Source organism: Cuculus canorus, chromosome Z (assembly GCF_017976375.1).
Source record: "Cuculus canorus isolate bCucCan1 chromosome Z, bCucCan1.pri, whole genome shotgun sequence".
Taxonomy (NCBI): Eukaryota; Metazoa; Chordata; class Aves; order Cuculiformes; family Cuculidae; genus Cuculus; species Cuculus canorus.
The window spans coordinates 6,889,765-6,903,324 of NC_071441.1; positions in this window are offsets into that span (position 1 = coordinate 6,889,765).

Sequence of the window (13,560 nt, forward strand, 5' to 3'; positions counted from 1 at the left end):
CTTGAGGAGATCTGGTCTCAGCATAAACAGATTAGAGTTCAAGAGGAGACAGTTAAGTGTTTTTAAAAATGCCAGAAGATTTCCTCATTAATTTAAACCGAAGCACACGAGGAAGAGAATACAGGAAAATTGATCTCTACCACATTTAGAACAGGCTGGCATTATATGATGACAAGAAGCAACAGGTCTATCATGTGATGAGATGAATGGTGTCATTTGTAACTTCTTAAAAGGCAGATGAGGAGCACACAGTACTTCCTTGATACATGATGCCGAATGACACTTCTCACTTAAAATAAGTAGCTAGAAATCTCAGACATAATAGATCCATTTGGAAAGTGCACAGCACAATGCTAACTTCTTACAAATATTTAACATCTTCTGACATGTCACATTCCATTATTTAATAATATAAACTAACATAATCTCATTTTTTTTTAAAAGCAAATTTAACAGAAACTTAAATTCTTCTACCCACACTTTTCAATGCCTTAAGCTACCATTCCTGTAGAGACACCTCGCAGTGAGATTACTAAAGAACAGAAGGTCCTGTACTATGACACTACAGCACTAGCAAGAAATTCTGTTTTCACTTTCTGGTTTATCAGAGGTTTCAGGGGAAATGCTGGCTGAAAGGATCCCCTGTCCACTCTGGTTAGGTGCCACCACCACTGCTTCACCACTGTTTTCCCCCTCAGCTGGCTGATACAACTGTGAGAACGATCAGGGTTTGAAGGTAAATCTGCTTATTTCTGGTGAAGGAGCAGGGTATGTGTGACCAGGAGCACCTTCCCAACGCAGCTCCTTGAAGAGAGGTTGGAGCACCACATTTGAGGTGAAAAAGCATAATTGGGCAGCTGGAGACAGTGAAACGGAGGGTGGGTTTCACTGCCAAACTTGCATGAGGCTATATGCACAATATATATAATGATCTGATTTTCGGCCAGAAGTGCTTCTTGCTAAGCAACAGGAGCATCAGTCTGAAAGAGTATAGGCTCCTAGATTTTATCAATCCACACGTACTAGCAATTTGTCAATTTTGGAGAAAATCACACTTTTCAGATATTGAAAATGGTGAAAAATAAATCTAGTTTATTTCATTTATCCTTTAGTAATTCTAACAGCATGGCAGGGTAGAATTCCTTTGACATATGGAAACTTCCACCATGTGAAGAAAAACCCCTTAATTCTTATGTTTTTAAGACTATGGCTCTTCCTTCTCCCTTTGTTATTATGCTACAAGGAGAGAAAAAGTCTAATTTTTGTTGTTATTTTCTTTATTTAATTGTAACTATCGGTGCTCAAAACTCTGAACTAATATAAAAAATTGAATAATTTCGTTTTATTGCTGTTACTAACTTTTGAGATAGTTTTAAAAACAGTCACAAGTAGAACTGTATTGAACGGAGTGCTGCAGAAACATGGAACAAAAATATTTAAGAAAAAACCTAAAAAATAATCTACAGAAACTTTAGTTGCATTATCTTTATTTTAAAAACAAACTGATTTGTGGGCTTTTGAACGCTTACATCTCCCTAAAGAAAATCGCACATACAAACTTATTTTCTTATTGTCCTTTTGAGGACTCTTTAAAATAATACATCAATAGAGAAGAAAGGTGAAAATTTATGAGTTTAGCAATACTGGCATTTTCTTTTCTACAGTTCTAATACTGAATAAAATACATATCTAGCAGCACAAGACACATAGTCCTGACCTTTCTGCAAATAGAGAACAGATAATATACAATTTGTTTCTAGCATATAGTTAGAAAATCTAAACGGTTTTTAAGAACAGCTTAGACTTACAGACTTTCCCTTTACTTTTACTCCCACTCTTTAACTGTATTAGGAAGACGAGATTGGTCAGGGTGAGGGATAAAAAAACCGTTTTACTGTCTCTTTCTCTTTCTGTCTCTGTCTTTTCAAAACTAATTACTTTCTCTCATAGCATCCTGGGCAAAGCACCATGGCATTGTATGTTCACTAGAGAAGGAGGGGGGAACCCAACAACTGTCAATACATGCTATTAAATTTCAGGTGGACGAGAAGGTTCCCTTTTATGTAACACTTTACTGCCTAACAGATGTTATGGCTATTGACCAGTTTGTCTAAGTTTAAGGTTAAGGCTGCTAGGACATGACACTTTTTCTCTCATAAATCTATTTTCTGGAATAGTAAAACAGGCAAGAATAAGAGTATAATGTTGCTGGCATGTGTTTCCCTGAGGTAAAACAATGACAAAAATAAAATTGTGTCTTTTTATTCTTAAAAGGAAATAATTAATTAGATGGAAATTGAGGGTTTGTGCATGTAAAGTCACTTATACAGTCTCTGCTGTAAACTCTGTTGGCTCTCAGCAGTAGATGACAAAGAACTCAGACTTCTGGGCTGTGCGAGTCACTGCCACTGACTCCTTATGATGCTGTGTGCAACTGAACCAGTTGAGATCTTAGGTATTTTAACTGGTATTTAGTCCAGTGGCCGGTGATTTTTTCTTGTGTCAGAGGTCATGTTGGTCTACAAAGCTTGCCTGTAGCCCCTGGAGAAGCCCCAGACAGCAGGTATGTGAGGAGCTTCTGTCTGCCTCTGCTTTATTTTGGTGACAGTACCAGCTTATGCAGTCCTCCCTCCCATTCATTCCTGCTCCAACCCTGACTCTCATTTAAACAGGGAAAAAGTTTGCCCAGTAGATTGGCAGAGTAGTCCAGGTTTTAGATTCGGTTTCTGCCTGTCTAGTTTCCCGGTGGCCTTCTTCACAAACACAGCTGCAGCCACCACCACTCAGAAGTACAGTCGGTCATAACGCTCAGGATAATGCTGAATGGTTAAAAGAGTTAAGTGCTAAATTTCTATTTTCATGGAAAGTACAATAACACCAGCCCATAAAATAATTCTTCCCTCTGTACCTTCTCAGTGAGGCATTTCCCAGCTCCTCAGGGAATATAAGACTACAGACAGCAAGTAATGTATTTATTTCAAATACAGTAATTTTCTTCCCTCAAAATCCATTTCTGCATGAGCTTAGTTTGGAAATTAAAACTATTTTTTATTTTATTTCCTTTGTTTTGTTTTATTTTATTGTTGGAACAATGAAGTTTAAGAACTATGGAAACAGCTAAAATCAAAAGTTCATGCAAAAAGGATCTGCTGCTTTCACATATCCTTAGGCTCTGTCTTGCACTTACTACTTGAATGGAATTCCCCATCACATGAGACGAAACTCTCTAATGTCAACAAAGCTAACCCGTCCGACATTTTTTCAGACGAAATGTCTGGCTTCTCAAAATCAACTGATTTCAGTTCTTAAACAAAACAATTGCTTCCTTCACCTGATTTCAAGAGGAACTTTGCCAGCATAAAGCCTGCAAAAGTGGCCCCATTGTGTCTACCTACCCTTGAATGATTGCTGCTTTACAGTTTCTCTTAAGAAAACTGTGCATAACTGAAGTTAGACAATGGGAAAAACAATGAATATGAATGAGGTTGGAATCTTTGAGCTCCTTTTCTCTGCTGCCACCAACTCCACAAGAAAGGAGCTATATATGGGACCATATGAGGTGATCAAAACATTAACCAGACATTGTAACCATTTTTCAGTATTCTCAACCCCGAGTGTGTGTTTGAAAGAAATGTGCTACTTGGAGCACAGCCATTCTTTTAGTGTTCACAGTCTGTATCTTTGCTTACTCATGGTGGTGGTGGTGACAGAATTGCTGATGCTGGTCCCAGAAGCAGTGCTAGAAATACCTCCCTCTACCTTCCTCGCATTCAAAGCTAATCCAGAGCCGTGTTAAATAAAGACGTGTAATTTTATAGCCGTTTGTCCAGAAGCTGGTAGTGAAACGCATAACTTTATGTTTGGCTTTCCTAAAATTACACTTTAAATTATAATTAAGTAATAAATAATTGACGGCCAGGTTGGGACACCCTTCCTTGGTTGGACAGACAGCACATCCGAGGTGGAATGCTGTTGGCTCCTGCAGGTCATGGCAGCATGTGTGTTCCTCCAGGAACCCCACTGCCCTCCTTCCTGATGTAGTAAGGCAGTGCAGCCGTAAAGGGTGCCTCAAAAAGTGGAGTCCCTCTCAGTAGGGCATTAGGATGCCTCGCTTTTCTTGAGCTGAGTGTGCCACATAAGTGGCTGTAAATTCTCCCTCCCGCCCTGTGCTGCAGAACTCCCTCCTCACAGGTCCTCACGATTTAAGCTCCTATAAGTGTCCAACACAATCTCAGGGCTACGTATTTCACAGCTTCCATTGGGAGACTCATTATCCACGTATCTTAAACTCCCAGTTCCTATTAGCCAACGTATTTACAGGGTGCTATTTATTTCCAGCTGTTTCATGTAGCAGAATACACTACAAAGTGTAGTTATATTTGCATGCATGTGTGCCTGCCTGTATACATACACAGATCGAAGTATTTAACCCATATCCGATAAATATATGAGATTATTTTCACTCCATTAACTAAATCTGAAATGCCTTTAAAAATAAAAATTTTTCTGTAAGGAAAATTACTAAGTGGGAAATTATTAGAGTCATACTGGCTGCGTACTTTGTGATATCTGAGTCAGGGTTTGTTATTAGGAATGATATTTCTTAGGCAGTCTTTGTAAACACAGTATGCTTTAGCTCCTGACCTGCTAATTAGTAGGTCATGTATCTAGTTCCTTGTCAGAGCAGTTTTCTTTCAGGTGATCTGAAAATAGCTGTTTGTGAGATCTAACAAGATCAGAGCACACTGTGAAGTGACTTTGAGTCAGAAATGACTGTGTATCACCATGCTGTACGGCTACTTTGAGGTATTGTTTTTGAAAATCTGGTTAGGTAAATCATTGGACGATACTACTACTCTTCGTGATAATAATAATAATCTAATGCCTAGCATGCTGTCTCTTCCAAGTCACAGTCTCCTCGTTTATAGAGGTATTTTTTAGTATAATTTGACAAGAATTAGCAGATAAATCCAATGAGAATTTTCCTTTCTGGTATCTCATCAAAACAGCCTCTTACTGAAGTCTGAACTATTGCCTGACGGCAGTGTCTACATGTAATGCAAAGCCCCTGCAGATGTGAGACAGAGAGTAAAGAACTTTTAAAACTGAAGTAACAATTTCATTTGTGAAACGTGTATTTAGTTAATTAAAAATGAAATCGCATCGCTATGGTTACAACAATCGACTACAATGTAAGCAGAATATGCTTGACAAAATAATGAAGTTCTCTTTTTCTTCAAATTATGTATTATTATATATTGATTAATATATAGTTAGATGTGTATTTTTTTGGTAACAGCATTGATTACAATCTCCATTATATAAAAATTTCTGTTATCATTATTTTATATATGTGACAGAAATAGGGCAGTCAAAATCCAGGATGGATGACTACTGGCATGGTTGACTGCATAGCCAGGTGCCAACGAGCAGAAATCCAGCAGAAAAATTTGTATTTTTTTTCCACCTGGCTCAGTATTGAAAGGGCTGTGGAAAAGTGTGGTTGTGAGCAAATATATCCATTTTCATGACTGTCAGCGTCACAATATCTAAGATCTTCTCAGTGTGTTTGTGTGCCTCAATTTATTTTTCCTTGTAGCACACTTATGATACTAAGTTTTCGGAGGAAGAACTGTGCATATTGAGCTATGTTGGAACTGATGCAGAGCATAAAATAACAGACACGCTTCAGTAGATTTTCAGTCACTGCAGAAGCTTGTGCCCCAGGCCAGGCATGCAGCCTCTGTCTTCCTGTTTGCCACAGGGAAGTACGACATCCAAAAACCCTGACAACCTTGCCTACCTCCCTTTTCTCACCCAGTCACAAACCCACATCTTAAATGGTGTCTTATGGTTCCTTCTTGGACTTTGGTGCAGAGACTATCCTGTTAACACCACAAGTATTCATGAGATAAACTAGTGGTAAGAAGAAGGAATAAGGACTAAGATTGAAAGCTTCTCTTTAAAAAAACAGACAGGGAGGGACAGAGGGTTGCATAGTTTTTACCTTTTGGTAAGAAACCAAAACTTAAAATATTAGCTTAAGTGATTGAAATAATCTTTTCAGTCAAATTTTTCAGATATGCATTTATTGTAACACGACTTCTTGCTACTGTGTATAATTTTTATCAAAACTTTATTTTCATTTAGATCCTACTCTTACTTTTCTGGTCTGTCTGTCTCAGTAAGCCAGGTGTGCATCAAAGCTCCACACTGATACTGGAAAGAAAACATACCATTTTGTGCTGCGGTCTCAAAATGCCAACAGAGAAAATGTGGTGTAAATGAAAATATAAATAGAAAATGAACATCATTGTTCAGGATTTCCCATAAAGAATCTTGCGGACCATATGTTGTAAAATTAATTTATAAAGCTATTTCAGGAGTGACCTATATATCAAGTCAACTACAGTTCTAAAAGCTTCCACCTAATCCCTGATGCAGCCAGAGAAGTTGGCGTTTTACAGCAGTTACTACATGGTATTATTGGCAGCAGTTCTACAAGCAGCACATATTGGGCTAATTACCATTAAACTATTTTAGTTTCTGTTGATTTTCTGGCTAAAAGTTCACAAGATCTTACCTTTTTTCATGTGATATGCTTGCCAGGTTTTACAGAATTCTCAGGACTTTGTAAGTAATATAACACCTTATGTGAAGTCATTTCAATACAGCAATTGTTTTGTCGCAGAAATGATCCTCGACCTGGCTCTGATCTAAAAAACGTTTGTGAATGCCACTTTGCCCTTGCCCACCTGTTTTATGTTTCTCCTCCTCTCCTTATCTACCTTTTCCACACAACAAGGCAATCCAAAGTGTGGGCCATTTAAGTGTCACCAGGTCTGCAAGGCTTGAAAAGCTCTGCCAGTTAACATAAAATAAAATCACTGTTGGTTCCATGGAATCACATTTCTCCATGGCAAAGAAAGTCGAGGGGAGAGGAAAGGTAACTTTAGAGTGGGGGTTTGAATGAGGACACTTTGTGAATGTGAACGGAAACTCTACATTCTTTGTTAACAGGCTGTATCTGTTCTCCTTGAAAGAAATTGTATGAGAGAAGATTGAATTAAGTAGTTTTTATTTTATTTCAATGCACTTGTGCACTTTTACAAAGATCAGCTTACTTAGCCATGTAATAAACTCTTGTTTTACAAAAGTGGTAGTGCATATTATACCACTGTAGGTATCTGGAAAGTATGGAGTCAAAGGAGGGAAACAAAACATTTGTTTCTCTGGTGAATGAAGCATATATTCTTACCATCATGCAGTAAGTCAAATATAACTTGAACCTTTGCAAATCAGTCAGAGCAATACCCTAGCGCCAGCTAATCAACTTTGGGCAGTTTGCACCTCTGCAGATCACTTCTAACCCTTCGCGATTTATCATTTGATAGGTTAGTGTTTATTCTTCCTATTCTGTCATTCTTCAAATAAACATGATAAAAATCCTGAAACTTCCTTAGAGTGGAAAACCTTTTCAGTCTACTTAAGCCACAATAAAATCTGCCTTTTAACAATCAAACACCTCTTCATTACAGACATTTGTGAATTTACACAGCTGTAATCTGCAGAAACAATTATAAGCGCTTAAAAAAAGATAAAAGTAACCTGCTTTGTTGTTAAGTTCTAAAAATTATGTCCTTTAATGATCTCGTTTAATCTTTCACCAAATTCTAAGATTTTTAATAGTACTTTTACTATTTTAAAGTTTTCCTGTATGTTTGTCTTTCTGGCTCCAGCTAAACTGGTTCTGATGGAAACAGGCTAATCAGTCAAAGTTCTTGCATTATGCTACAAGTTATGTTTACCAATGCGATGCATTTGCTTTAGAGTTTAATGGAATAAGGTGGCTGAGAAACACCATAAATGACAGTACTATAAAGAGGTTTGTGAAATAAAGGGGCATTAGAAGGAAAGAAAATAATTCTGGGTAAAGTATGTATGTCTAAAGAAAAATGCATGAGAACTAAGCCGGAATAAGCCTTTTATGTGTCCTGTTTTAGAAGGATAAATGAGTTTTTCTGTGTTACATAGCCTTCTTTTTTTTTTCCCCAAGAATAAACTTCTTTCCTACAAAATCATAAATATCCACAGAATTTTTATTCACCCTTTACCAGAACTGAAAGTTTAAAACAAATTGACTTTCACTTAAACTGTTCTCATCCACCCAAAGGAATGTTATGATACACAGTTCTTTATAGAGTTAATATACAGGAATTGCTGAAAAAAAGAAGAATCTAAGAAATGCCAGGAAGACATTTAAAAGGCTGCTGTGATAAGGAAAGTGATATTACTGTGAGCAGGAAAAGGAAAGAAAAGGAGACAAAGCTTGCGTTTTGTAGGAAGCAACTTTAAATAAAGTTCGTTTGGTCTTCCAGTAAACTGGAGTTTCTATAATGAAGACCAAAATACAGATCTGGGAAGGAAATACTTTCCCACAAAAAAAACCAAAAAAGAATTTATAGGATCTGGTAAGGTTTTTCATGACAAATTTGCAGAGAAAGAAGTGTTTACATGCCATTAGAATAGTGATTCTTACTACCTGAGGTGTTCTACGAAGTTTAAGTGCCATATAACCTTACGAACAATCTATTTGTGTGATTGCTTCAGCACAATATTGGATATTTGAGAAATTCACATACTATGGAGAAATACAGATCATGGATTCGATGGTTAAGATAGATAAAATGCTTGTTAACAGAAAAGAAACAGAATTGCTATATTTACTTCCAGGAAGATGAACACAGGAAAAGTGTGCATATGCATTTCTCCACTTTTTCAGGCACCAGTTGTGGCTCTGTCACTTCACTCAACCTGAAAAATTCTGCCCAGAGTACCACTGTGCACAAGACAGTCGCAAAAACACGTTGATTTCACAGAACTGAGATTAGTTGCTAACAGATAATAAATTCCAATAAATGCTGCCACAGTAGGTTAAATCAATGAGAATTCATGTATTATATTTGAATTTTGAAAATTCTCAATGTTTACCAATAAATTAAAAGTAAAAATTTAAATTATTAGTAATAAACATTCCTAAATATGTGCAGATAAATAATGTATAACACATACAAGAAAATTTTAAGGATATATTAGATTAATGAGAAGAAAAAAGCTCTGCCATAAAAAAAACATGACAAGAAATTTAAAAAGTCATTGGTGAATGAGAACATTTTAGTGTATTTAATACCATAAGAGGAGAAAACAGAACTAGGTATTTCAACCTTTAAGCCTATTTTTCTTTCTTTAAAAAAAATACTTTGTAAGGTGATGAGACATATTGGAGATGGCAGTCAGAGATAATTTATAGAAGCAATTGGGCCAAGACTTTTTTTCTTATTACTTGCCATAATTTATTTTCTTCTACTTGTATTTCCTTTGCTGTATGTTCTGGGAACACATATCCATGCCTTTTACGAGAAGTTAATCTAACTTCATTCCGTATTGAAAGTGGTAAAACAGCAAATGTTAGAGTGTCTTTAAACCTTGTTGCTGTAAACAGCAAACGCAAGATAATAAAAGACATGGAAAGTCACTGTCTTGTACCAAGAAATGGAGAACAGGGCATTCTGGCACAGTCAGTAGTAATCATTGCAGCTGAGAAGAAAAGCGAGAGCCAAGGTGTGCTTGGAACTGTGATAAAAACCTGTGGAATATGAGTTTAGTATGCGGCAGGACCTCCTGAAGAACACACTGCTGTTGTTTCATGAGTTGTTCTTGCAATGACAGCAAGGCCGTGAAGGTCGTTTGGTGCTGAGCTTCCAGACAAGATAAGCTCTAATTCCTATGTCCAATTCAATGTTTGTTTTTTTTTTTTTTTGAATTTATGTAATAGAGGTTTTGTTACTCTAATTTATGAATAAGCCTATGTTAGATGTGGCAATTTAGTTATCACAGCAGCATCAGGGGTTTGCAATGAATCATACTGTTACATAAACAGATCATGCAATTAAAAAAATGTTAGTCTTCTAGAAACGATCCAATGCTGAAATTAGCAGGTGAAAACCTACCTCCTCTGAGTCAATGGCTTTATTGCTCACGTCATCCACGATCTACAAGATGAATGTATTATTTTCGTTATTATGTTATTATTGCTTCAAGAATACAGATTACTCCATACAAACTACTCACCATTACGTCTCGTAATTACTAAAATGATCTGTTTCTGGATTAAAAAATAAAAAAGTTAATGTGCTTTGTTCAGATACTCTGAGCTAAACAAGCAGTCAGATTTAGTGACAGAAAAGATTTTTTCCTCACATCAGATGTTTTCTTGGCCTTCTCTGCATGAAGTTAGTATGATTTGAAGCTCAGCACAAGATTTATTTCACTCCTTTTTAACATGGAGTGTGACCCACTTCCTGGTATCATCTGAGTGTTTCTGTTAAGACATTTCTTACAATAATAAGAACACAGGATATTTGCAATACATTTTGCTATTCATGTTCTTGCAATGCATAATTGGTGTCGCTTTCAAACTCCTGTTCCATTCATCTTACTTTCTGTTTTAGGCTATGAGGAAGAGTTTTCAGAGGTGTGTTATGAATAAGTCATCTTGAGCATCTATTAATCTCAAGTTGCGTGTACATTGAAGTTTTCTGTTTAGTACTGATGCTGTTCTTCATACTTTTAGGTTATAAAATGATGTTAGATCCATTCTCGTGGGTATATGCACACCAAAGAGAAATAAGTCTCACTATTAAAAGCTAAACAAAAAAAAATTGACTGAATGTGCATACAATGATCTGGTGGTAGAGGAAAACAGGTATTTTAAGGAGGAATACAAAGGAAAGCTTTGTTTCCTGTAGGATTTATTCTTGAAACTTGGCATCTTTAAAAAGTGAAATATTTATTAAACTTCCACTTAAGTGTTCCCATTCTTTTGCACAAACTGTAGTAGGTGGTTATGACATTGTGTAACTAAGGTTAATGAAATCACTGAACGTAATTGAAGAACTCGTCATTCAAAAACTTAGGATATAAAACTTTCTAATGCCATTTCTAATAGCGTTTTAGTGTCAGAGGAACATTTTTTATGTATTTCTTCGTTCTTCCGGTTAAAACAGTGTGTGTAATGAGCAAAACAATCCCACTGCTCACCTTCTAATTTCTTTAAGCATTGCCCTGTAATTCAACTCAATTCCAAAATAATTTATTTTCAAGTATTTTTATTGTGAAGGACTGCAACTAACTGTAGCCAATCCATCAATTTGTAGCCTGTCCAGATGTTAGTCGGTGTCAGAAGAGCCTGGACAGACACTCTTAAGAACATGAAGTTGCAAAGACAAAAGGCTTATTTTTATCCTATGTCTGCTGGTTTTCATGACATTGATGCTGGAAAAATCTGTCAAGTGGGTGACCGCAGCAGTTCAGAGCATTGAGCTCTGCTTCACCTGTGGTCCTAAAACAGCTTTCTCAGACCCTAGATTTTCCTGGTTTGAACCTGGATTGTTTAGTGATTTGGCACATATGCAGTAGGAGTTTTGCCTGAATAAGTGACTCAGGATTAGCCCTAATATTAAGAATCTACATAATGAACTGTCACAAAGAAATGCTGGATTTGTCAATCTTGCACAGCTGTACTTTGCATCAGCCAAACAATAAAACAGTCCCTGTTGCCTGGTGTTTATGTGTTAAATGATGTATGCCTGCCTGTTATATTGCTTGCAAAAACTATATGAGTGATGTGGTTGTAAGAAGCTGCTGCAACTGATGTTTAGTGGAGCAGTTCTCATAAAAGAAAAAATCCACCATCCCTCATATCTGCGTTGATAACATTTTATCTTTGAATGAAACTGATCTAGGGGTAAGTGATTGTTTTCTAGGATACAACTATTTCCTTCCTGGTTTTAGCTTGTTATTTTGTACTCCCAAGTCTCTAGCCATGTTTATTTTAAGCAAAATAAAGCTAAAAATTATGGGAAATTTCAAATTTATATTCTCTGTTGTTGATTTCTGGATGAAACCGGCCATAAATCCAAGGAGATTTGACTAGTCAGATTTTTAGAAATGTACCCAGGTTTATGGCATAGGAAATACGTGGGAAGCAAGGGCAGGACTTTTACGTTTCACTTCTATTTCAGTTTCCCTGGAAGTCTTGTGGCACCTGCTGTACACAAACTGTTTTATTGATGAAAAGAAGTGTAAACCCTGTAATTCTATATTGCACGTAGTGCAATGCAGTTTGCTGAGTGACTTTTGCCACTGAATAGAAAAATATTTGCAAAATTGTCATTACGCAAGGTAGTAAAAAAGACTGCAAGTTCACGTACTGTTTCTTTGTCCTGTTTCATTTCATTAAAACACAGAGGTCGGCTTCAGTACTCAGCTGGTTTCTGGACTGCCATGGAAGCCTTGCCTTAGAAAAATGTAAAATGTTTCACAAACTGACATTAAACAAGACAAAAAAATGCACCTTCCTTCAGCTACTGCTTGTTTTCCGCTATTGCTTGCTTCTCCTTTGTACAGGTGCTTCACTGTGCACAGCTGGTTTTCAGGCCCTGCCAAGACTAGTTGCAGAAAATAAAAATATTTTCCACCTTCACTCTAACAACAACAACAACAACAGCTTTTTTTTTAGTTCTACTCTACGTGCATGAAAGTAACAAGTCAACATTGCCTCCATCGCAGGAATCTGGCACACGGAAACTACTGTTGGCTTGCGGCCAAGCGTTTTCTTTAGACGACTACTACTACCAGTAACAGTTTTCATTGGCAGAGGATGTATCTCTAGTTCAATCCAAAGACAGAAGCAGATAGTGGCGCTTTTTTTTTCTGTGTCTGCCACCTTCTTTGTCTTGTCTCCATTATGTCCATCCTGAGATTCCTGGCTCTTCTCAATTAAACATATATACCGATGCATAAAACAAACTCTTTTTGTTTTGAGGAGCTCAGCTCTGGCTAATGCTGCATTGCTTTTATCACTCCTTCAAACAGAAGGAGTTGCAAGATTGTGAGAGTTTTCTGTTCTTGTAGGTATTGAAGATAGAGTTGGCTGAGCATCCTGTCTAATTAGAGCATGAACTCTACTTGCTTGGATCAGCTCAGCTAAATAAGTTTTCTGAGCTACACAGGAATAGCTGGGGGAAATAAAGGTCTTCAAACCATCTTGATTTGTATTTAAGAATAAGAAGAAATAATCTTTTATATTGTTATGAGACTGCTTTCTCCCTCTAGCGTCAAACTTGGGACCAAGGCCTACGTCTTGCAATATCTGTACGCACAATATTTGCAATATAAGAAATTCCTTTTATTTCTAATAGATCTGTCCTTCCCCTCAAAAATGCAGAGTGAGTACACTTACTGCATGGTTTACCATGTGCACTCTGTGGTTAAAAGGCTGTTTCTGCAAAATAGGGGGCATTTGTACAGAGTATTCTTAGACACCGGGATAAACTCATTGAGATTCTCATTCCACCTGTAGCATTTTCTTTTGGGAAGACTATGTCTTCCTCTGAGGCTGTGTGACCATTCAAAATAAGTATATCTGAAGGTCTGGAGACTCATGAACGTTGTGAAGAATAGAACTGAGAAATGCGCAGGTGTAAAAATGAATGACAA